Here is a 25,987-nt window from a genome sequence, read left to right on the forward strand (position 1 = left end):
GTTCGTTTTTATCATGCCTTTCACTCGCTAACTTCCCTCCGTCTCGTTCACTCGGATGTGCGTCATTGCTTACGTTTCATGAGTGCCCACTACTGGAGGAACATTTGTTTTATAATAACAATATAATAACAATAATTGTTGGACTGAATTAATTTATTTGTAGGCCCAGGGGCGTAGCCATCTTTTCAGAAGTGAGGGGGACAGAAATGTCGTAGTAGCCTACCATTTTTTTTGGCCCCATCTCTTGCTTTTAATTTGTTAAGATATCAAATACACTGCTGAACAATAACCACTAATCTCTATATATTTTTCACCTTTATTAGGCTATATGCCAATTTTATGATGGTTTATATACAACAAATACTTGTGCATATGCGCTGCATTTATTTAATTAAAAATGCAGTAAAAACAATACAGTGAAGATATTATTCTGATGTAACTAGCATCTGCTCTCTGTGTGAATATATAGTAAAGTGTAATTTATTCCTGTGATCAAAGCTGAATTTATCATCATTACTCCAGTCTTCAGTGTCACTAATCATTCTCATTTTAGGATTAACTGCTCAAGAGACATTTATGATTATTATCAGTGTTGAAAACAGTTTTTCTGCTCATGGTGATGCTTGTGGTAATTTGTGGTAAAATTAAAAAAGAGAGAAATTAATACTTTTGTTGATCAGACATGCATTAAATTGATCACAAGTGATATTTTTAATATTACAAAAGATAATAATTTATTTAATAAATGCAAATAAATGCTGTCTATTGAACTTTTTATCATCAAAGACTCCTGAAAAATGAATCATGGTTTCCACAACATTTTTAAGCAGCACAACTGTTTTCAACACAGATAATAATCATAAATGTTTCTTGATTATAAAATCCTCATATGAGAATGATTAGTGAAGGATCATGTGACACTGAAGACTGGAGTAATGATAAATTCAGCTTTGATCACAGGAATAAATTACACTTTACTATATATTCACATAGGAAAAAAGCTGTTTTAAGTTGTAATGATATTTCACAATATTCCTGTTTTAACTATTTTTGTTTAAATAAATGCAGCCGTGGTGAGCAGAAGATACTAAACATTAAAAAAGCTGCATTATTCATATGATACTAATATATATTGGGATGACTTGAAAAACAAACATAAAGCATATATTGTCGCAATCGTCTGATTGTCGTCGTCACGTTTCATAACTCATAACGATTGTTTTCCTTCAGCTGCAGCTCCAGCGTGACTGGATATTACCTCTACGAATCCACTTTTGGACTTTCTGTGAGAGCGCCCTCCTCATATTTAGATGCGAATAAAAGGACAGGTCATGCATAGATAATTTTTTTGTCTCTGAATTTAAATCTTGATGTATTCACATTGTTTTTTTTTTTTTATGTAAATACACTTCCCCGTGACCTCAAGAAGTGCGCTATCAACCGATGTTAGAGAAAGCTGTCTTTAGCGTCCCTGTTAACTTGTCCGCCCCGCGCAGGCAACGTCAGTTCGAATCCCACTCGGAGCAGTACCCAGTAAAAGTGCGAGGGAAGAAAATAAATTTTATTAAAAGGGAGGGATACACGTTTCCCCCCCCCCCCCCGTTCCCCACGTAATCTACACCCATGTGTAGGCCTATAAATATAACCCGCACCTTCATTGTCAAAGAGAAAACCCAAAACTGCTGTCCCTTGAATATGTTGTTAATTAGGGGCCAAGCACCGAAGGTGCGGAGGCACCTATTGAAACCGTTAGATTTCTTATTATTATTATTATTCCGCCGAAAGTCTATGGCAGCCCATAGAATCGCTTGGTAAAAAGTTATGAGCTTTGGCACAAAGATAGAGGACAGTCCAAACATTAACCACACCAAGTTTTCTCAAACAATCCCTCTAGCGCCACCAACTGTCCAAAAATGGACTTATGTTTATCCTAATAACTTTTGAACCATAAGGGCTAGAAATTCCTCTGATGCATGAGCTCATGACGATTCGATTGCACCCAATGACGTCATTTTCCGTCATGAAAATTTTCCCGCCGTTTTGAATTTTCCGAAAAACCTACTTTTTTAAACTCCTCCTAGACTGTAGCCCCAATTGTCATGAAAATTGAACCAGATCATCTTCAGACTATGCTGACAAAACGATATTAGAATCTAGATGATTAGTCAAATCGTTTTCGAATAACACGCAAATGAATTCGACATTGAATTCGCAGTGCCACCTAGTGGTCCAGAGATAGAAAAATGTGACATATTTGATGATAACTTCACAATGCTTTGGCCAAAAATCACAAAACAAGATTCGTGGCATCATGCCGAACCAAAGCATAGTCAGTTTTTCCATATCAACCATTTTGGGAGTCGGCCATTTAGAATTTAGTCAAAAAGTGCTATATTTTACGAAGGCATTGGCGTATTATTACGAAACTTGGTATGTGTCTTCGGCACCAAGCCCTAAAGGTACTCAAAAAGTTTCGGGGCAGCGCCACCTTTTGAAAAAAAATTATAATTAATTTTCCAAAAATGCTAATAAATGAAAGCTCTAGCATAAGTTCTGCTGGGAAGACTCAATTACTACGTCACTTAATGCCTTCACTCTAATCCAATGATATTCTCATGCTCACGGTATAAAGGCTCTGTACTTACACATGTTTGAGTTCGCAGATACTGAAGTGACGATTCGTCTTGCTCGCCTGCCAAATCGTCACGTCCACTGACACGCCCGCGTTCGTCATTTTCCTGTTACTGACGACGAAGTTTGCCGCTTCCTCCCATCCACATGCGCAGCTCGCACATTCAGTGCCGCGGGTTGACCGGAAAAAGGGCCTTCGGAGGACATTATCAAGCCACGAAGGCTTACCGGTATCCCATCAGCCGAAGTTATCCAGCGTGTACCTACTGCACCTGGCCTTAATACTCTGACTAATCCACCAGAACCTGCTTCTCACAGCCAGTAACCGCTCCTTCACCCGGCAGACGCAACAAGTCGGCAGGAAGAGAAAGTCTACGCAGCACCCTCAAGCTTCTACTTCACTGGATTTATCCGAGCCCGCCGGAGTTTAAACCACACCGCGTATTATTTCCCCCAACTAGCGGCGGAAATGCATATGACCAACCGGGAATACTTAGTTCTGTTCCTCTCAATTCCGATTCGTTTAACTCTACGGTGGCCGATTTAATCTAAGATCAACACGGCAATCCCCCTCCTTACATTCGACACGGCGCATCGAGCGTTTAAACGCGAAAGGCGAAGCTTTATTTACGGGTATGTCCCTCCTAGACTAATGTACTCAGATGGAGGGCCAACATGGCGTTTACGTAATTATGCATTTACAATGGCATTTTATAATCTTACAAGAATACTTTATTACTTGAATAAGTAAATATACATCATCGAGCACATATTCTGAAGAACTAAGCTAGAGATAAGAATAATTATAAAAGTTACACAGCTTGTAGCTTTAATGCTCAATTCTCCAAGACATCCAAAGCCTCTTTCAAGCAGTCAAGACCCTGGAATCAAAGACGTCGAGTTCGAACATTCTTTTAATAACTCCGAGCTCAGTCCCAGCCACTAACGTATTGCAACCCACCAGCTTCCTCCCCCAGCCATCGGATTAAGCATTACATTGGACGTGCCTTCTACTTCAGCCATCTAAACGTTCTTCAACCAGAGGAGTCAACAATTCAGGATGCTCTGCCACACCCGAAACTCCTCCTTTTAACTTTCTTCTGCTCAGCTCAGTCTCCGGTAGGCATCTTGTCTCCAGCTGCAGTGTCCCCTCTTATTAGAGTGAACATTGTCTAAGGTAAGGATATTAACTTGGCTTCACTTCTGCATCCATCGTCTGCCGTTAACAGAAAATGGTAGAACGTGGTGACGTGGCAGTGCTTCTCATAATTTACTATCCCAGATAACCGGAATAGTTAATTCGGCGATTCGCCATTGCTTTGGGCCAGGTTCCTGATCGGAGGGAAGAGTTAGATCTGAATTAGCTTTAATGGCTGACTCTAACCGAAGGTACAGGAGAAACTTGTTCTACGAATATCACAAACCTTCTCAGCCAAATCTACTCCTCTCGCTCTACAACTCCAGTTTAGTCTGGTCCGTTACCGTAACGGAATTGCTCGTTCGCCTTTCGGTGGTTTAATGAAAAAAAAAAACAAAAAAAAAAAAACTGGCATGTTCCATTCACAGCGCTCATCATCATGACATCAAGCAGGCTAGTCAGATGCAAGGCCGTCCAAGGAGCTGAACACATTAAGCTAGTTCATACTTTGCTGGCTCCGCAGCGTGAGCCTCCGAGACTGCGCGCGCTCCTCCCCAATCGGACGAGACGTTATACTTGACACGCTCGCCATCGTGCTATTCTTAAAACGACAGAGGGTGAATCCGAGTACTCGTCTATAAACCACCAGGAAACGTCGAGAAGAGTGGGCGAAAAAAAAAACAAAAAAAACAAAAACAAAAAACAAACACAGCTTCACTCCGCGGTGACCTCTCTCCACTGAATATAAACCATGCTTAGATTCCTAAACAGAGCAGTAAATGCTACACGCAGTCAATTAGCAATGCTTTCCTTGCGCTCAGGGCCGGCGTTTGCTATAGGCGAGCTAGGCGGTTGCCTAGGGCGACAATTGTGTTAGGGGCGCGAGCGCGCTCTAGTGCCGCGCATTACTACCCATTAAGCATAGAATCGGAACAAGCGAAATACAACATAATGTTCATTAAACATGATCATCATAGGGCGCCCCCTCAGCCACACGTTTTATTACTTATCAACCTGATTATTAGATTGAATTGATGGTGATTATTGATTATTAGTTCATCTTGCGCGTTCATCAAAAATGAGACGTCTAAACCCCGCGGATGCACAGGGACGGAAAAAGAGAAAAAAAGAAAGGAAGAAAATTGAAAGAAAGCCCAGTATAGAGGTTAGTCTTCTTATCTCAGCCAATAAGTTGTCAAACAAAATAAAATTACTTAGTATCAATCTTATCAACTAATATTTATTTTATAAATATTATTAGTATTGTCACTAAGCTATCACTTGCTAGTTTTCTACATAATTACTATACGTATTGCAAACATAACTTCACTGACAATAATCTACAATAACCTACATGGATGTCATTTAAATATCAAAAGTCCAGTTCGTTATGAATATGGATAACGTATGCATGTTAGTTATGAAAAGTACAAACGCTCTCTACGTGGGCGTCGGAAGGAAATAAATACGGCCTCTCGTTTTTTTTTTTTTTTTTTTTACTGAAGCAGCCTAATGAAAGATGCCATATTATTTACCTTAAACACAAATATGCTGTGTTCACCAAACTCTTTACAGTGGCTGTAGTGTAGTGGTAAGACACATGGCATCAAGATTTGATGCAGATCGATCAGTAGTTCGATCCTGACTTTTGCCACACTCGCTCTATTCCCTTTTCCCATCACATATCAAATTGGAAAGGCATATATTTTTAATAAAAAGTGAGAAAATGTTTGAAAAGTGGAAATAAAGCGTCGAACGTGTTTAATAATAAGTGCTTCTCGGTTAGCGGTAGGCCTAGGAAAACAGACGTGCTGAATTAGAGACGATAAAAGTGAGTGGAGTGGGGTGGGGGGCGCAAAACTCCATCTCGCCTAGGGCAACCAAACAGCTAGAGCCGGCCCTGCTTGCGCTATTTTAACGAATCCGTTCGTCTTTTCATAAAGAAAATTGACCACATCTGCAGTTTGCAACTTCCTCACCCGCATTGGTCTGCTCTCGCTCTACGACATTTACCCCATAGCCGTCGCTAGCACGATCTGGGGCCATTCATAGTCTCGTCCACGCATCTCGATGTTTTGCGGAAACAATGCACGGTTGCCCTCACTAACAAGGCAGATCATCTTGCCTTTCCAGTAAGCTTTAGTGAGACGGTTTATCTGGCAATCCGTCGTCGTAATCCTAACATTGAAGCTCGAAATATATTCATGGCACTGCCATGTTATTGCTGATGCGCTCTATCGATCGATTCCAGTTTTAGACGGAATCTAAAACTAGCTAATCCGTTCCCAACACCCTGTCCTCTCCTAGCAGAGATTAATTAAATTAAACGATATGCTACTTCGGCCAGACAATATGTCTTAAGGTGTCGCTCCTACAACTTCAAGCTTACACGTCCGCATAGCCAGCTTTTTCTATGTTCTGTTTAGCCTTCCAAATTCCAGTATTTCCCATTTTAATTTCGACCGTGTTCCTTTCTCGTTCCAAAAAAAAATAAATAATAAATAAATAATAATAATAATAAATAAATAAATATATAAAAAAATAAAAAATAAATAAAAATAAATAAAAATAAACCTTCCATCCGCCGGCTCCTCGCAGTTATTCAATTCTATGCAAAAATAAATAATCCTAATCTTCCAATTCTCTTCTCCGAACTTCATTCGTTACTCCTTAAGGCCTAGCTAAATCCTCTATTAAACAGATCGATAAATGTCTGCCCATTACTCTGCCGTTGTTGTTGTTTTTCCTGACTACAATGTGTTCAGAAGGGATAGAGGTATAGGAAGAGGTGGGGGTGTATTGCTGTATGTTAAAAATAATTTGGAGTGTTCACAACTAAGTGTGCCAAGTGAGGTTAAAATTGAAAATGTTTCTGTAAAAATTTCCCTTTCTGCAGAGATGACTTTTACTTTGGTTTGCCTTTACCGTCCTCCATCATCCAAAGTGGACTTTTATGAACAACTACAGGTATTACTTAAACATCATACAACACACAATAAGTCCAATGAAATCATTGTTATTGGAGACTTTAATGTGAACTGGGACTGCAAGAAAGATAGAAAAACACTAAAGCATACAATGGACAAATTAAATTTTTTCCAACTTGTTCAAAAACCAACGAGGATTACAACACATTCTAAAACTAAAATAGATCTAATTTTTAGTAATAGATCTGAAAGGATAATTAGATCTTATAATTTTTTGACTGGTCTTTCAGACCATAATATTATACTTTTTTCTAGGAAATTGTCTAAGTCGCGAGTAAAGAATGATCTCTCTAATTCCACAAATAGCAGGTCTCCTTATGAGTTTATACCTAACAGCCAACGACAAAATGTGGCAACAGCTTTGTCATCTCTGGACTGGGATACAATCCTGTCTGGTGATAATCCTGAATGTTCTAGTAGTAAATGTATTATTTCTCTGAAAGATGTAATTTCTACCCATTCGAGCAGAGGGAGATATAAACGTAAAAAAAGGTGCCACTTGCCATGGCTGAATAAAGAATGTAAAAATCTGATGTCAGCTAGAGACCTGCTGTTAAAACAATTTTTGAAATCAGGTCTGACAATAGACCGTCAGAAGTTTACCCACATGCGAAACATTGTAACACAGAGCCTGAGACGGTCCAAAGCAAATTTTTTCATTAAAGTAATAGAGAATGCGAACGGTAATGGAAAATTGGTTTGGCAAAATTTAAATAAATTGCTTGGCCGTCAAACAAATAAAAATAATAAGGAAATGGAGCTTCACATTAATGATTCGATTATTAAAGATCCACTTTCCATAGCCACCAATCTAAACAGTTTTTTTATTAATTCTGTGAAAGAGATTACGCAGCATTTTGGTCCATCTCTGTGCTCTGACAATGTTACTGATCTACAACAGTCTGTATTTAACATCACTGAAATTGCGGACCATGAAGTCACACAAATTATTATTGGCATGAAAAATTCAAAAGCCGTCGATGCATTTGGTCTTAATATACATTTATTGACAGAGTACAAAGACCATTTGGTACATCCAATTACCCTTCTTCTTAATATGTCTTTTAACCATTCTATAGTCCCTGCAGATTGGAAAGTTGCTGCAGTGACACCGATATTTAAATCAGGTGCTAAAACAGACATGTCAAACTATAGACCAATTAGTATACTACCCGTTATATCAAAGATCGCAGAGAAGTGGGTAGTCAGGCTGTTGACGGCCCACTTGGAAAAGGTCCAACCTTCATTGCATAGACTACAATTCGGTTTTCGGACCCATCACTCCACGGATAGTGCCCTATGTGTGTTAACAGAAAACATAAAAGGTTTACTTGACAAGAGTCCTTATGTTGGGGCTGTCTTCTTAGATTTAAAGAAAGCCTTTGATTCTGTAAACCACCAGATTTTAATATCTAGGTTGACTCAGTTTAACATCTCTGATCAAGCACTTTTATGGTTTAAATCTTATCTGTCCGACAGGAAACAGTATGTGGTAGTAGATGGTGTCAAATCTCCTTGTTTAGATTCGGGAGTAGGTGTCCCTCAGGGGTCTATCCTTGGGCCGGTTCTGTTCTCTCTTTTTATTAATAACCTACCAAATTCATGTCCAAACGTCTTCTCGCAGATGTACGCAGATGATGTAGTAATTTACACTCAAGCTAAAACTATTCAACAAGCATCTGTTGATCTCACAGCTGCTTTATCTCATGTGCAGAACTGGCTCAAGGACTCATGCCTCATGTTGAACACCAGAAAAACTGTGTGTATGTATTTTTCTAAACGTCATGTGGAAATAACCAGATCAAGTGTCTTTCTGAATGGAATGGAACTTGAACTGGTGTCAGAATTTAAATATCTTGGGGTAGTCCTTGATCGAACATTTTGCTTCAAAAGTCATGTAAAAAAAGTAGCACAAGTTGTTAAATTCAATCTTCAAAATTTTAGATATATTCGAAATAATTTAACCGTGGGTGCGGCTAAAATATATTTTTTTGCAATGATTATTTCTCATTTTGACTATTGCTTGACTACCTGGTCTCTTGCATGCCCAGCAACACTCCAAACCATAGAAAGTCTCTACAAAAAGGCATTAAAAATATTTGATAAAAAATCAGTATCACATCACTACTGTCATGTTTTGAAAAAACATAAACTATTGGGTTTTCATAATTTTCATGATTAATCTGAAAATGGCCTGTCAGATTTACAAGGTTTTACATTCCCTCGCTCCTTCACCTCTGAAGGATTTTATTAAAACTAAAGATTCTTCACAAAGGACCACGCGAGCCTCCACCAGAGGAGACTTGATAATACCCCACAGGTATACCACCTTTGGACAGACAGTTCTGTCTGTCCGAGGTGGGAACATGTGGAATAGTCTTCCGCTAACATTGAGAGAATGCCCTACATACAGTTTGTTCAAAGTCCAATTAAAAAAATGGTTATGGGCAAACCAAAGTTGCACACATTAGTGAGTAAGTTGTGTCGTATTTTAACTTTTGTATCTCGTCATGTGCATATGGATGTATTTCTGATGACTAATTAATTTTTGATTCTTATGTAGATATAGTTTATAGGACATTTTATAACGGTTGTTTTTGTGAGCTATGTGACCTTAGCTTGTGGGACTACGGATGGAAATTAGCCCTCGGCTACAATCCGGCATGTTTACATGCATGTATTCCATGTTGTGTTCATTAACATGCACTGTCCCAATCAAATAAAAACAAATAAATAAATAAATAAATAAATTCATCAATTCCGTCCGCAACGGTTTCTTTCCCTTAACATCAATATCTTGCTAGTAGCAGTGTACTAGCTGCTTTTTACGGTTCATGCGTCCAGGTGAATTCTCTTATGATCCTAATATTTTCGATCCTTCTTTGGGCATTTCCTTTTCTGATATTGTTTCTCTCCCAATTGCTTCACTCTAATTCTTTAACATTCAAAAACGATGCTCAAAGCTCCGGCGTCACCTTATCTTTCCCTTAAATCAATAATAATTTTTGCCATTTACATCTATGGTTAAAATTCTTAAAATCCGCCCTAAAACTTTGCCCCTCTCTTCAACTTACCTAACGGTGTACCTCTTCAAAGGCTGGTCAGAACCATTTAAACTCTGTCGTTAAAAGCTGCAGTCTATCCTCCTCTCTCTACACCGGCCCTCATTCAGAATTGGGGCAGCTACTACAGCAGCTGAACGAGGAATCCCCATGTCAGCCATCAAGCATCTGGGTAGGTGATCTTCCTCGGCCTTCAAATCATACAGAAGATCAGATTCTATCACCATTCTTCAAGCTCAGCAAGCTCTACAGTACTATAAGGTAAATTTCTATGCAACTACTGGTGGTGGTGTCGTTATTATTCATCCCGTTATATTACTCTAGCCAGCACTCCTCAACGACTCTCTAGTCATCTAATGTGTGGCCTAACGGCTCTGTTCAATGTGGCCTTGTCTCTATGTGGCTGTAGCAGCCGTTGTGCCTTCGTTACATGTTCGATTATAAAAAGTAAATAAATAAGTAAATAAATTTAAAAAATAAAAATAATAATAATAAAATAAAAATAATAAATATAAATAAATAAATATAAACAAATAAATAAATAAAATAAAAAATAATAATAATAAATAAATTCATATATTTAATGCCAACACAGTCTCACCCCTACTCGTCAAATGTTGCCGAACGGTCAAGGGACCCTGACGTCAACTGTTGACGCACAGGGTACCCCTAAATCGCCATTTTTCGACGTACTGGGTAATCCACTGATTTCAATGAGAAACCTAGGACGTCATAAACAGACGTGTTGGGCATGTGAATGTTATCGTCATGATGGAATTTATTGGGTTATAATTGTTCCATTATGACATGTTGGAGTGTGATTCTCAATTTAATCAGCCAGCACAATTGTATTTACATTTATTTACGCTATGATACACGTTTGAAACAGCAGTCAAACCCCACCCCGCCCTAAACCTACCCATTTGCGTATTATATGATATAAAACACAGACTGTAACAGACAACAGGCACACTTTATTGAAAAATTCAAACTATTCCGAGGCCAAACGATTGAATTGTGAGAAGAAAAGACCCAAAAGCAATCACCTCGTCTCTATCCGCGGCGCGCGGCCCCGGCGTCACACTGAAGACGCCACAGGTAGACCCCTCGGCGTCACGCGATGGACGAACTGGGAACCCAATTGCTTTCAGTGGGAAACCTTTGGCGTCAACATTAGACGGCAATTCGACCGGTATGAAATCGCGCTGAAGAAGTCTCATTCAGAACACTTCGCGATGTTTGGCATCAGATCACGTGTGCCACATGTTGGTGAGTAGTCATACATATTATGTCCTAATATTTGATATAAAGTATTTTCTGCTTGTCGTTATCGATCATGTTCAGTCACTGCATTGTATCTGTCATCATCTCCACTGAGGCTTTGCATTTCTTTGCTTTCTAAATAAACACACCTTGCTAATTAAACACTGTCACGTGACGTGCTATAGACCTTTAAGCAGTTGTTAATATTTAATAATAATTACTAGTGTAGTTCCAACGTGGCATTTGTAGTAGAAGCACAATAAAAATAAAAAAAAACAACACTTGCCATGCGTTTACCACAGTATTGGTAGTTTTAATGTGATATTTGTTGTAAATAAACAGTAGCCACAACAATTGGTAGTTTTAATGTGATATTTGTTGTAAATAAACAGTAACCACAACAATTACCATGCTTTAAATGCATTTTAATGTAAAATCCAAATATTGTTATTTAAATAGTATACTTTATAATGCTATATATTATATATTATGACTTTTTTCTCTCTTTCTTTTTTTTTTTTTTTTTTACCTGAAAAGACCAAAAGGGCCTCTCGGACTCAGTCAACCCATTCTTGTTTGTGGAGATGTAACGGAGAAAAACGAAAGCTGCAACAGCAAATATTTGTAATGGTATGTATGTGTTGGTTTGAACCCTTTATCAAACATTTTATTTAGCATTTGTTGTTACTTATTCTTACAAATCCCATAGCTCAATCAGTAAGAACATATTCCCAAAGTCTTAATAATTCACAAGATTTAACAAGTTGTCAAATTCGTATGATTCTCGTACATATAGCTCTGGAAAAAAGACCACTTAACATGGATTTCTAAATGTTAAGTGTCTCTTAATTTTTTTTTCCAGAGCTGTATTTGTATATGAAGAGTTCAGATGCAAAAGCCTCAAAAAGCCACTTCGGTCACATGACATCAGATATTCAATTATTTTTTCTTAATCAGATCAGTTGCACTGTTTATAACGTCCCGTTTGCATGTAAATAATTGATGTGATCACAAAATCAAGTGAGTTATCTACATTTTCAAACAAATTCATATGATATAGCTTGCTATTATATACTTTTAATAATGGGAATGCACACATATCTGTGAACTTATTACATAAATGTATTTAACATTTAATTATGCATTGTTTTTTACAGCAAGAAACAGTTATGTATGAACTCACAACTTGCATGCAATGTAATACAATTTCCTCTTTCTTTCTGTCTTGCAGGATTACTTGCAGATTACTTTTATTTATTTAAAAAAAAAATTAAATAGTATTTTTTTTAATAGTTTTTTAAAAACTATTAAAACTATATAATTTATTTTGTTTAAAAGATCTCTACAATATCAAACTCAACAGCTCTTTTAAGAGTCAACCCTCACAAGAGCTTCTAGTGATTCTCAGCGAGTCTTGGCGTAAAACTGTCTTAATTTATATGTTTTAAAAACAATAGTATTTGCACAGAGTAAGTGAGACTTTCTTGTTTTACAGAAGAGAAGAAAGACCAGACCTTATATCGAAGCTAAGAAAATAAGTCCTTTGTTTAGGGTGAGGAAGGAAGATGGACATCTTGTGCCCGAAGAAGACAGAAAAATGCGCAAGTCCATTGGTATGTCTTGTATTGAAGCAATGCTATAATATGTAGTACAAAATTTGATGTTGATCTCTCAAAGGACTATTCATTTCAACAGTGATCATTCTTTCTACTCTGATAAAATACGTACCATTATTCATGTCTAAATCTTTTAATAACTCCTAAAATAAGCAAATGAGGTTCTGTATCTTGGATTTATTTAAAATGGTAAATATTTGTTTTCCCTTTTTGATACAATTATAATTACACTTTTGGCCTTCAGTTCTTAAAAACTACTCCGTCTGTTTGTCTTAGATAAAAGCAGACAAGTGTGGGAAAAAGCATTTAGTTGTTATAAACTCCATGTATTTCTCCATTGTTTTGTAGACCATGGGTGGTTCTGGGTAGCTTTAGAAGATAATGAGTTGGGACATATTAGGAATCAAATAGTAAATGTTCTTTGAATTATGTGAAATATCTGGTTAGTTCTTTCTAAAAGATCTACTGTTTAAAAGGTTGCTGTTGATATGGGTAAATTAGTTTTTGTTCAGTACTTGGCTAATATTATGGGCTGCAATATTATACATAATGCTTCAATGTGTATGTTATTTTATGTACTGACTGCTGCTTTGTAAATTTAAATCAGGAATTGGCATTTCTGCCCATTTTGAGGTGGAGAGTTTACTGAAGAACATAGGTTAACCCGACTGTACATTAAACTTAATCTGAATTGTGTTTGTTGTTTTACTTTTAGACCAGGACTGGAGAACGCCGGATTATACGACTTCTTCCTCTGGTTGAGAAAAGGCTACACAACATCAGTGATCACATCATCTGTACATTGATTATACTGTAGGGTACAAGTGGGCGAACTGTTTAGAAGAAGAAGAACATGAACATGATAGAGGGAAGAGACGGAAACCAGTCTAGTTGTAATAATGAATCATTATTTTCCAACACTATATCAAATCTGTTTTCTGTATCATAGTTGACTGGATGGGATTATGTGGCACTCATTTGTGTGGCTTCAGCAGCTGTGAATGGATTAATATGATGTTAATGTGTTTTTTAAAACCCATTTTTATTTATCTTGAATCTTATTTGACTTTATTCTACTTTATCAACTGTATACTGTATCCTCCAATAAAGTGTTGAGTGATAAAGTATGGTGAGTATTGTGTATGGTGTTTGGTACAGTAAATACACATTCAACAAGTTTATTTAGGTTATCTAATTAATTACCAAGAATATTTTACTTGAGAAGTTAACATTTTTTATCTGGTTATATTATATTTGTTACAATGCTCCAAAAAGTTGTATATACTTGCATGCTGTGACAAGTATGTCAGTTTTCAGTGAAATAAAGGGAAGGATTACAAACACTTCAAGCTTAACTGAAGATGATCCATGTTGATCATTCTGGTACATCTACTACTGCAATAAAAATTAAAGCATGCACATTTTCGATGCCAGGTACGTGAAGAGGGTGTAGATGAAATTGTGATAATGTCTCATGTTATTATTACTTAATGGTGCATGGTCCTATATTTAATAGTAATAATGAAGTGTAAATAATATAAATAGTTTTTGTTTACTCTGGAAAGTGGATAATGGCAAGTTGTTGCAGGTTCATCCATTATATTTATTAGTGTTTATCCATAAAAGAAAATAAAACGTAATAATTATTATTTTACAACATTTCTTTCAAATATTTCTGTATTTCATCAGATGGTCTTACAATATCAAAACCTAATACAAGCATGACGTTAGAACAGAAAAGACAAAATACTCTGATATTTAAATGTGACTCAAAGTTTGTTGTACATGATGAGGAGAATAGATCTGTGTATGTTGTACTGCCCTTACACCTCCAGGGACCCAGAAGTGGCCCCTGGAAGAGCAAAAAAAAAGCATGTTTCAAATGGCTTTAACTCAAAGTCTGGTTAGCGTATCACAGAGAAAATTGGCAGGACAACTGCATATGTTTACTAAATAATGTTGGCCACAGTTTTCAGACATATATGGAAAGCTGCCATAAAGGTTTTTTTAAAAGTGCTCACAGTAAAATATACAATTTCAGCTTGGCCCTCATATATGTCATAAAGGTTTGCACAATGAACATATTTTAATATCCAGTTGTCCATTAAATATGTTATTTACTTAACATTTATTGTTTCATTATGAAACCTTTTAAACTACATTACCCATATATCTGTCATTGTATCAATGCAATGGGAAACATGGCGCTGTAGTTCATAGAAGTGTGCAGAAATGCTTAGGGTTAGGGTTGGGTTCTCAGTAAAGGAGTCATTTCTCAGAACATAGCGACACTTTATAGTTAGCTTAACGTATTACTGACGTAATAACACCAAAACATACTTTGTAACATGAAACGCCGTTTTATATGGGTTAAAACAGATAGTCCAATCACAGCGCGTTCTGCAATAAAGTCACAGCCAATGACAACCCAGCTGAACAGAGGCGTCACACTTACGTGTCCATTTATGGTAAATTATATCACATCTCATCCGGTTCAACTGAAGGGGTAGATTCCTTAAAGATTTAATATTTAGGCTGCTAAATATTTATTTATTCTAATTAAATAATAAAACTCACATTTTAAAACGAAAGTCTTCTTTGTGTGGTTAAACTGATGCATAATACATATATTTGAAAGAGAATCCTTTTTCTATGCAATGGTCTACAAGCATAAACTTCTTTAAGCCATCCTTTATAATCTGAACTCTTGGAATTAAAACAAATATAACAAAAGCACAATGAATGCACACAATTTTGTAAGCATATTCCAATATTTAATGTCAAACAGTTTAAATACAAATGTAGTGCCCATTTATATATATATATAGGCAAAAAAAGAACATTTTACATTCTAAACTTTAATACTATATATTTGCGATTATTGTTCACTTTTATTGTAACTAAATTAATTGCCAATTAAAATAGTTGATGATTATTGTAAATGTTAACCATTTTCAGTAAGAAAATACTTCTATAAAGTACATTCATGTTACAGTTACATTAACAAGGTAGTGATATAATGATAGGTAGTGAAATAATGATAGAGGTAGTTATGGTAGATATGTACTTTAGTGACCATTGTAATAAAAGTTTTAATGAATAATTATTGATTTCAAAAGGTATTACCTCTCACTATCTTCATTTGTTCAAACAAACAACAAATGCAGAAATATACATTGGCCTATAGCATCATGAAGTCAATGCATGACTAGAACCAGTGGATGGCAATAGATATGTCCTTCACTAAAACTCCTGATGATAAAGGCATAGGCAGACATCAAGAACAGTTTATGAATATTGGTTCTGCATATATCAAAGAGATCATAAGACTCCACGTGAAGACTTTGAGACACTGTGACAGAGCAAAGGGTGCCCTTCACTGGACATGTCCTATGCATGCCCAAACAACAACACCCAAAAACACTTATGAAGTGGACACCACCAGGAGGACGCACGAGACAGGGAAAACCAAGGAAGATATGAGACAGATGTTTCACGAAGACCTCAATGCCGGTGTTCCATGAGAAGATGTGAAAACGTGGCCACAGATCGAATATGTTGGAGGACACATGTTGCCCAATGTGCCCAGGACAGGACATGATGATGATGTTGTCAGTTTAAACATAACTGTAGGATTTATTTCTGTAAAAAAACAATGCATAATTAAATGTTAAATACATTTATGTAATAAGTTCACAGATATGTGTGCATTCCCATTATTAAAAGTATATAATAGCAAGCTATATCATATGAATTTGTTTGAAAATGTAGATAACTCACTTGATTTTGTGATCACATCAATTATTTACATGCAAACGGGACGTTATAAACAGTGCAACTGATCTGATTAAGAAAAAATAATTGAATATCTGATGTCATGTGACCGAAGTGGCTTTTTGAGGCTTTTGCATCTGAACTCTTCATATACAAATACAGCTCTGGAAAAAAAAATTAAGAGACCACTTAACATTTAGAAATCCATGTTAAGTGGTCTTTTTTCCAGAGCTATATGTACGAGAATCATACGAATTTGACAACTTGTTAAATCTTGTGAATTATTAAGACTTTGGGAATATGTTCTTACTGATTGAGCTATGGGATTTGTAAGAAATAGTAACAACAAATGCTAAATAAAATGTTTGATAAAGGGTTCAAACCAACACATACATACCATTACAAATATTTGCTGTTGCAGCTTTCGGTTTTCTCCGTTACATCTCCACAAACAAGAATGGGTTGACTGAGTCCGAGAGGCCCTTTTGGTCTTTTCAGGTAAAAAAAAAAAAAAAAAAGAAAGAGAGAAAAAAGTCATAATATATAATATATAGCATTATAAAGTATACTATTTAAATAACAATATTTGGATTTTACATTAAAATGCATTTAAAGCATGGTAATTGTTGTGGTTACTGTTTATTTACAACAAATATCACATTAAAACTACCAATTGTTGTGGCTACTGTTTATTTACAACAAATATCACATTAAAACTACCAATACTGTGGTAAACGCATGGCAAGTGTTGTTTTTTTTTATTTTTATTGTGCTTCTACTACAAATGCCACGTTGGAACTACACTAGTAATTATTATTAAATATTAACAACTGCTTAAAGGTCTATAGCACGTCACGTGACAGTGTTTAATTAGCAAGGTGTGTGTAAAAAAGGCCACCAGGAAGGTTATATAGATATATATATATTAGTATGCCAAATCGCATCATCTGTCACATCATCCATCCCGCGAGCCAATCAGCGCTCAGAACAGAACGTGCAGAGTTGTGGACCCGCCCACTAAGTTGAGTCAGATCGATCAGTGATGCAAAGGGATGCGAGCTGTACTGTAGCGATTTATATCTGCTAAAGTTGTGTGCGTGCCTGCAAAGTAAGTAGCAGTCTGTTTATGTATATATAGAGATATTGTTTCTTACTCCGTTGAGGACCGGTTCGATTGCCTCGAGTGTGTACAAGTTAATGTATGCGAGTGACAAATGCGATCTGCGAACGTGTAAAGATGTTCGTGTGTATATTTACATACCAGTTTCCTCACATATATCATTGTCATGTAGCAAAGACATATTCTGTGCCATTTATTTATCATATGGTTTATTTAATATGTATATATCGCTCATTTCCAAGAGTTAGAGCACTCTGTAAGCGCATGCGCACTAATAAGCTAGACAGAGCGGCTCTGTCTCTGTATTCAGCATTCAGCGCTAAAAGGTGTCGAATTTCAACTGCACTATATCAGTAATTTGTAACGGTTTATTTTCCTATATAATGGCACATTTCATTCTTACTATTTACTGTATTAACCATTGTATTTAAACATTCCTTGTGGAGATTACTGTTCCCATTTATTGGGATTGCTGTTATTTGTCATTGTTAACTTTGTACTTACTTCTCTTTTATCTTTCAATTGTAGAAAACCACACACACATGCAAAGAAGAATTTATTCGATGTACTGAGTTGTGGTGACAATAAATGGGTTATTCCCGTACACCTGATCTTCTGTGTTAAACGTCTCTCACCGGACGCTCTGTAGTGGGTCTGTTATCAACCGGCAAATTCACATCAGGAGAGCTTCTAATAGCCATCCTTTTTACATGGTCCTTCGAGCCGGAGCCAGATTTACTACAGAAAATGTCACAGTATGAGGAAGATGAGCCGGTCGTGCGTGTCAGGAGGAAGACAGCCCTCCCCGCGCGATATGAAGAATATGACCTCAGCGGCTTCACTCTCCCAAGACTGTTTCCTGAACCCATGTCACCACAATCTCAGTTTCATCCTACAGTGCCTCCTAGCCCAGAACCAGAGGAAGGTGCAGCTGGTACCACTCAACCATCACTACTGCGCAAAGAGCTTGAAAGTCCTCAACAGTGGTCTGAAGATGAACCATGGGAAACCAGCATACTCCAGCGTGAGAATAGGGATCTACGCCTTGCCCATGATAATCTGATACAGACTTTGCAGACGATGCAGCACGAAAGGGACACGTTTCAACAGTCTACAGATCAGTATTCACAAGAACTTTCTCAGTTGAAACGACAGATGCAACAGCTACAGATCCAACTGGAGCAGCAACAGCCTGTAGTACAGTCTTCTCCTCCTGTCCCCCCTACACGACCTAAACCTGCGCCACGCAGTTTTCTGAGAACACAACAGAGTGATAAGAGCTTTGCACCAGTGCCAGCATCACGATTCAGGCCTATTGAGTCAGATCAGCCCAGGCACTGTGCTGAGTCTTTTCTAGATCCAATAGCAGTACCCAGAGCAAAGCAACATCCTCCCCACCATATGTCACACTCTGAACATGCCAAATGGGGTGCTACAAGGGAGGAAAAGACTTATTACTCCAGATCTGAGGAGCCCTACAGACAAAATCGTTATGCATCATATGAGCCAGAATCTGCCCAACGCTCTTACTTGCCATGCAGAGCATCCAGCCCAGTCCCTCCTGAGCTAGCGCAGATGTACCGTGGTCCGACCCCCACAATTCCAGACTTTGTACATCCGAACCCTAGGGAATTCTCACGGCTCAAGATAGCCCTGGAGAACATTCTCCCTGCAACTGCCACAGAGAGGTTTAAATTCCAAATACTCACTGACCACCTTAAACTAGAGGAGGCCCTGCTTATCGCTGATTCTTACAGTCATTCACAACAACCATTCACCAGGACCATGGCAGCACTGGATCAGCAATATGGTCAGCCTCATCAGCTCGCATTGCAACGTATAGCAGAGCTCATGGATGGTCCAAACATAGCCAGTGGGGACATTAAAGCTTTCCGACTTTTCGCCCTCAGAGTTCGTTCCCTTGTTGGTATGCTAGAGCAACTAGGAAGGAAAGGCACCTTTGAGTTGCAGTGTGGCTCTCATGTCTCCAGGCTCCTAGAAAAACTGCCACATGACCTTCGGTCAAGTTTTCGACGCTTTGCACATCCTCACCAAGTGCCAATTCCTACCCTTTTTGATCTGTCAGATTGGCTAGAGTACGAAATTCAAGTGCAGGAGGACACATCAAGGTTTGTAGGCGCCAGTCGTTGTGGATATCCAGTACGAACACGAGATGTGATCAGAGACACTAAGCCCTTCGCTAAAGGTGCCACCGTCCTGTTTGGCACAGATAAAGCACCTCCACCGACAAAGATGACTTCGTCAACCGACAAACCTACTTCAACTCCATACTGCCCTTACTGTGACCATCATAAACACTCCCTTAACAATTGCAACAACTTTAAGCAGCTTACAGTTGAGCAGAAACTAAACTGGATAAAGGACTGCAACAGATGCTGGCGTTGTGGGAGGAATCATCAGGTTTCAGAGTGCAATCTGAAAATGCGTTGCAAACAGTGTAATGGCCGCCACCTACTGGTCCTTCATGGCATCAATTTCAAAAGTGCAGTCATCCCAAAGCCTCCCCCACATGAAGGCACTTCAGCTAATGCCTGCCTCCTGAATACTATGAACGAGATACTTCTCATTCGTAAGCCTCCTGCCAGCCGAAAGGTTCTTCTGAAGATCGTCAAAGTCATTCTCAGAAATGGGGCACACAAGATGAAGGCTTATGCCATATTGGATGATGGATCAGAGAGGACTATCCTTCTGCATAATGCTGCCCAACAGCTGGGCCTAAAAGGTCAGCCAGAAGATCTTCCCCTTCGGACAATTAGACAGGAATTACAAATGCTCACTGGCGCCGCAGTGTCATTTCACATCTCCCCCCTGTCACAGCCCCGCAAACTTTATCACATAAAGGGTGCATTCACAGCCCAGCAGCTGAGTCTTGCTGAACATTCACACCCAGTTAAGACTTTAAGGGAGAAATACCATCACCTCAGAGGGCTTCCTTTGAGCCATTTAGAGGCAGTGCGCCCTGTACTGCTCATCGGATCCGACTACCCCCACCTCATTACGGCAGTCGAACCAATCCGCTTAGGGCCTCCAGGGGGACCAGCAGCCATCAAGACTCGTCTCGGCTGGACTTTGCAGGGCCCTGTACAACATCTGCAACAGGAGATCACTGAACAACAGTGTCTTTTCACCTCAATGGCACCTCCAGAAACGGATCTTCTTAAACAAGTGGAGAGACTCTGGCAGATAGACGTGCTTCCCTGGCAAAGTGAAAAGATGAGCACGAGATCCAGACATGACCAGGAAGCAGTGGAAATTTTGGAGAGCAAGACAGAGAGAGTAGAGGTGGATGGCATTAAGCGCTACGCAACCCCACTGTTGCGCATTAAGAACATGCCAGACCTCAAGGCCCCCAAAAATGCTGTTCTCCCTCATCTGCGAGCCATGGAGAAAAGGCTGGCCAAAGATCTAGAGCAAGCAGCTGCCTACACTGAGGAGATTCAGAAACTAGAGCGGGCAGGTTATGCAGTCAAGGTGGAAGAAAGTGCAGAAACATCCTCAACCAACACATGGTACATACCCCATCACCTGGTCCGACACAATGGAAAGAACAGGGTTGTGTTTAATTGCTCGTTTCAATTTCAAGGTCAAAGCCTTAACAAGCTCTTGCTCCCAGGGCCGGTGTTAGGTCCCTCACTTCTCGCAGTGTTGCTCAGATTCAGAGAGCATTCCATTGCCATCAGCAGTGATATCCGGGGGATGTTCCACCAGATTAGATTGCTTCCAGAAGACAGGCCACTTCTGCGATTCCTCTGGAGGGACCTAAAGACACAGGATCCACCTAACGTTTATGAATGGCAGGTTCTTCCCTTCGGAACGACATGCAGCCCCTGCTGTGCAGTTTTTGCATTACAAAAGCATGTCCTGGATCATAGCCAACCTGGGGAAGACGTTCGCCATTCTGTCCTGAAGTCTTTCTATGTAGACAATTGTCTGCAGAGCTTCCCCTCAGTGGAAGAAGCCAAGAGTCTCGTTGACAAAATCAGAAGCTTATTGGCAGACGGAGGTTTCGACCTGAGGCAGTGGTCCAGCAACCACCTCTCGACAATAAGCCATTTGCCCCCTGAAGCCAGATCAGATGGCACTGAACTTTGGATCTCACAAGGGCAGAGTGACACCCACGAATCTACTCTTGGGCTTCTCTGGAATCACCAAACGGACACGCTTTCTTATAAGTATCGTCCCATTGCAACCACTGAGACAACCATGCGTACCATTTACAAAATTGTGGCCAGTCAGTATGACCCCCTGGGCTACCTCATTCCCTTCACTACTCGAGCCAAGCTCATAGTGCAGCACCTTTGGGATAAGAAAAGAGACTGGGATGACCCACACTTACCTGCGGATCTTCTACAGAACTGGTCAGAGTGGGTAGACGAGCTGCCTGTCCTGCAAAACATCGTCCTTCAAAGGTGTTACACCAGCCCAATCCGAGACACAGACCTGAGTCAGAGAGAGGTACACGTTTTCTGCGATGCCTCTGAGCAGGCTTATGGTTCCGTTGCTTACCTCCGCACAGAGGATCAACGTGGTGAGGTAGAGGTGGCCTTCCTCACAGCCAGATCACGAGTGGCACCCAGAAAACAACAATCAATCCCTCGGCTGGAACTCTGTGCTGCGCTGACTGGGGCACAGCTTGCTAAAGTAGTCAGAACGGAATTGAACCTGCCCATACACCAATTCACTCTGTGGACTGACTCCACTACAGTCCTCACTTGGCTGCATTCAGACTCTTGTCGATTTAAAGTGTTTGTTGGAACCAGAGTCGCAGAGATTCAGGACCTAACAGAACAGCACACATGGCGGTATGTACCATCAGCTCATAACCCAGCAGACGATATAACACGGGGTAAGAGCCTATGCAGGCTGGGACAAGACAGCCATTGGTACCAAGGGCCATCCTTTCTCAAAGATCCTCCAAATCTGTGGCCAGAAATCCCACATCCTGAGGCTGGGAATGAAGAGGAGCTCCGAAAACCAGTTCACTGCCTCCTTACCTGCTTCACAGTCAGCCAGTCATTCCCTGACATTAGCCGTTATAAGACTTTCGAAGAACTACTAGAGTCTAGGGCCTGTAATGGGGCGGCAGCCAATAGTCCAACAGCTGATGACTACAAAACAGCAGAAATTCACATTCTACAGCAGGCTCAAAGGGAGTGCTTCCCCTCGGAGCTGGAGGAGTTAACCGCAGGTAAATCACTTCCCAGAAGCAGTCGGTTGAAGACACTTGCCCCCGAACTAGACCATGAGACTCAGCTGATCAGAGTAGGAGGTCGTCTACGCTGGAGCCCTTATCTAGATCCGGATACCGTGCACCCCATTGTCCTTGACCCGAAACACCCAGTCTCTAAATTGCTCATACAGACTTACGACACTAAACTCCACCATCCAGGCCCTGAGAGAGTCTTTGCCGAGCTTCGGCGTAAATATTGGATTCTTCGAGGTAGAGAGGCCATCAAACGGTGTCAGAGTGTTTGTGTGGACTGTCAGAAGTGGAGAAGAAATCCAGAGGTACCGAAAATGGCAGACCTCCCCCCAGCCAGATTACGTTTATTCAAGCCCGCCTTCTACTCAACAGGAATGGATTGCTTCGGTCCATATACTGTTAAAGTAGGTCGCAGAAATGAGAAGAAATGGGGCATCCTGTTCAAATGTCTAACGACTCGGGCAGTTTACATCGACGTCCTTCACAGTCTTGACTCTGATTCATTCCTCATGGCTCTCAGACGATTTATCGCCAGACGAGGCAAGCCATTCGAGCTGTTATCGGATCAAGGGACCAACTTCAAAGGAGGGGAGAGAGAACTGAAAGATGCATATGCAGCCATCGTCCCAGAACTGCAAGAGCAGTTGGCAAGCCAGCAAATACAATTCCACTTCAACCCTCCTAATTCTCCACATTTTGGTGGCAGCTGGGAAAGAGAGATTCGTTCCCTAAAGCAGGCCTTGCGGACAACACTAGGTGCCCAGTCTGTCACCTTCGAAGTACTGTATACTGTGTTGGTGGAGATCGAAGGGATCTTAAATTCCAAGCCACTAGGCTACACTTCATCTAACATTTCTGATCTAGACCCCATCACACCAAACTCCCTTCTGATGGGGCGGCCAGATTCTTCACTTCCTCCTGTAATATACTCGGAATCTGAACTTATCAGTCGGCGCAGGTGGCGCCATAGCCAAGTGCTGGCCGACCAATTCTGGATGCGCTTCATCAGGTTCTACCTTCCCAGCCTGCAGACCCGTCTGAAGTGGCAAGATGAAAAACCTGAACTACAGGTTGGCACTGTCGTCCTGATCGTTGACCCCCAACTGCCCAGGGGACTCTGGCCAGTGGGCCAGGTGTCAAAGGTATTCCCTGGAGTAGACAGCAGAGTAAGAACAGCTCAAGTTAAGGTGGGGGACAGGTTGTACACACGCCCAGTCGCACGCCTAATCAGATTGCCGGCAATACCAGATTAAAGCTAATTTGAATGGTATAGGTTATAGGCCTTTTATGATTATACATATTTCCTTCTGGAAATCTGGGGGCGGCTGTAAAAAAGGCCACCAGGAAGGTTATATAGATATATATATATTAGTATGCCAAATCGCATCATCTGTCACATCATCCATCCCGCGAGCCAATCAGCGCTCAGAACAGAACGTGCAGAGTTGTGGACCCGCCCACTAAGTTGAGTCAGATCGATCAGTGATGCAAAGGGATGCGAGCTGTACTGTAGCGATTTATATCTGCTAAAGTTGTGTGCGTGCCTGCAAAGTAAGTAGCAGTCTGTTTATGTATATATAGAGATATTGTTTCTTACTCCGTTGAGGACCGGTTCGATTGCCTCGAGTGTGTACAAGTTAATGTATGCGAGTGACAAATGCGATCTGCGAACGTGTAAAGATGTTCGTGTGTATATTTACATACCAGTTTCCTCACATATATCATTGTCATGTAGCAAAGACATATTCTGTGCCATTTATTTATCATATGGTTTATTTAATATGTATATATCGCTCATTTCCAAGAGTTAGAGCACTCTGTAAGCGCATGCGCACTAATAAGCTAGACAGAGCGGCTCTGTCTCTGTATTCAGCATTCAGCGCTAAAAGGTGTCGAATTTCAACTGCACTATATCAGTAATTTGTAACGGTTTATTTTCCTATATAATGGCACATTTCATTCTTACTATTTACTGTATTAACCATTGTATTTAAACATTCCTTGTGGAGATTACTGTTCCCATTTATTGGGATTGCTGTTATTTGTCATTGTTAACTTTGTACTTACTTCTCTTTTATCTTTCAATTGTAGAAAACCACACACACATGCAAAGAAGAATTTATTCGATGTACTGAGTTGTGGTGACAATAAATGGGTTATTCCCGTACACCTGATCTTCTGTGTTAAACGTCTCTCACCGGACGCTCTGTAGTGGGTCTGTTATCAACCGGCAAATTCACATCAGGAGAGCTTCTAATAGCCATCCTTTTTACAGTGTGTTTATTTAGAAAGCAAAGAAATGCAAAGCCTCAGTGGAGATGATGACAGATACAATGCAGTGACTGAACATGATCGATAACGACAAGCAGAAAATACTTTATATCAAATATTAGGACATAATATGTATGACTACTCACCAACATGTGGCACACGTGATCTGATGCCAAACATCGCGAAGTGTTCTGAATGAGACTTCTTCAGCGCGATTTCATACCGGTCGAATTGCCGTCTAATGTTGACGCCAAAGGTTTCCCACTGAAAGCAATTGGGTTCCCAGTTCGTCCATCGCGTGACGCCGAGGGGTCTACCTGTGGCGTCTTCAGTGTGACGCCGGGGCCGCGCGCCGCGGATAGAGACGAGGTGATTGCTTTTGGGTCTTTTCTTCTCACAATTCAATCGTTTGGCCTCGGAATAGTTTGAATTTTTCAATAAAGTGTGCCTGTTGTCTGTTACAGTCTGTGTTTTATATCATATAATACGCAAATGGGTAGGTTTAGGGCGGGGTGGGGTTTGACTGCTGTTTCAAACGTGTATCATAGCGTAAATAAATGTAAATACAATTGTGCTGGCTGATTAAATTGAGAATCACACTCCAACATGTCATAATGGAACAATTATAACCCAATAAATTCCATCATGACGATAACATTCACATGCCCAACACGTCTGTTTATGACGTCCTAGGTTTCTCATTGAAATCAGTGGATTACCCAGTACGTCGAAAAATGGCGATTTAGGGGTACCCTGTGCGTCAACAGTTGACGTCAGGGTCCCTTGACCGTTCGGCAACATTTGACGAGTAGGGGTGAGACTGTGTTGTTAATGCGATATTCATGTTATATGTGGTCTACTGTGACCGTGTAGCCTAATGTGGCCTTGTCTCGTGGTCTTG

General features: G+C 39.8%; 1 long non-coding RNA gene across 1 annotated transcript; it reads right to left on the minus strand.

Moving 5' to 3' along the window:
• Nucleotides 1-16,147: 16,147 nt before the first annotated feature.
• LOC137091236 (uncharacterized) lies at nucleotides 16,148-25,358 on the minus strand. Its single transcript, XR_010908057.1, has 3 exons — nucleotides 25,233-25,358; nucleotides 16,869-16,961; nucleotides 16,148-16,339 (listed from the first exon to the last, which is right to left on the minus strand). It is a non-coding gene; the product is annotated as an uncharacterized lncRNA (long non-coding RNA).
• Between the last annotated feature and the right edge of the window lie 629 nt (nucleotides 25,359-25,987).

Source organism: Pseudorasbora parva, chromosome 2 (genome assembly GCF_024679245.1).
Source record: "Pseudorasbora parva isolate DD20220531a chromosome 2, ASM2467924v1, whole genome shotgun sequence".
NCBI classification, from domain to species: Eukaryota; Metazoa; Chordata; class Actinopteri; order Cypriniformes; family Gobionidae; genus Pseudorasbora; species Pseudorasbora parva.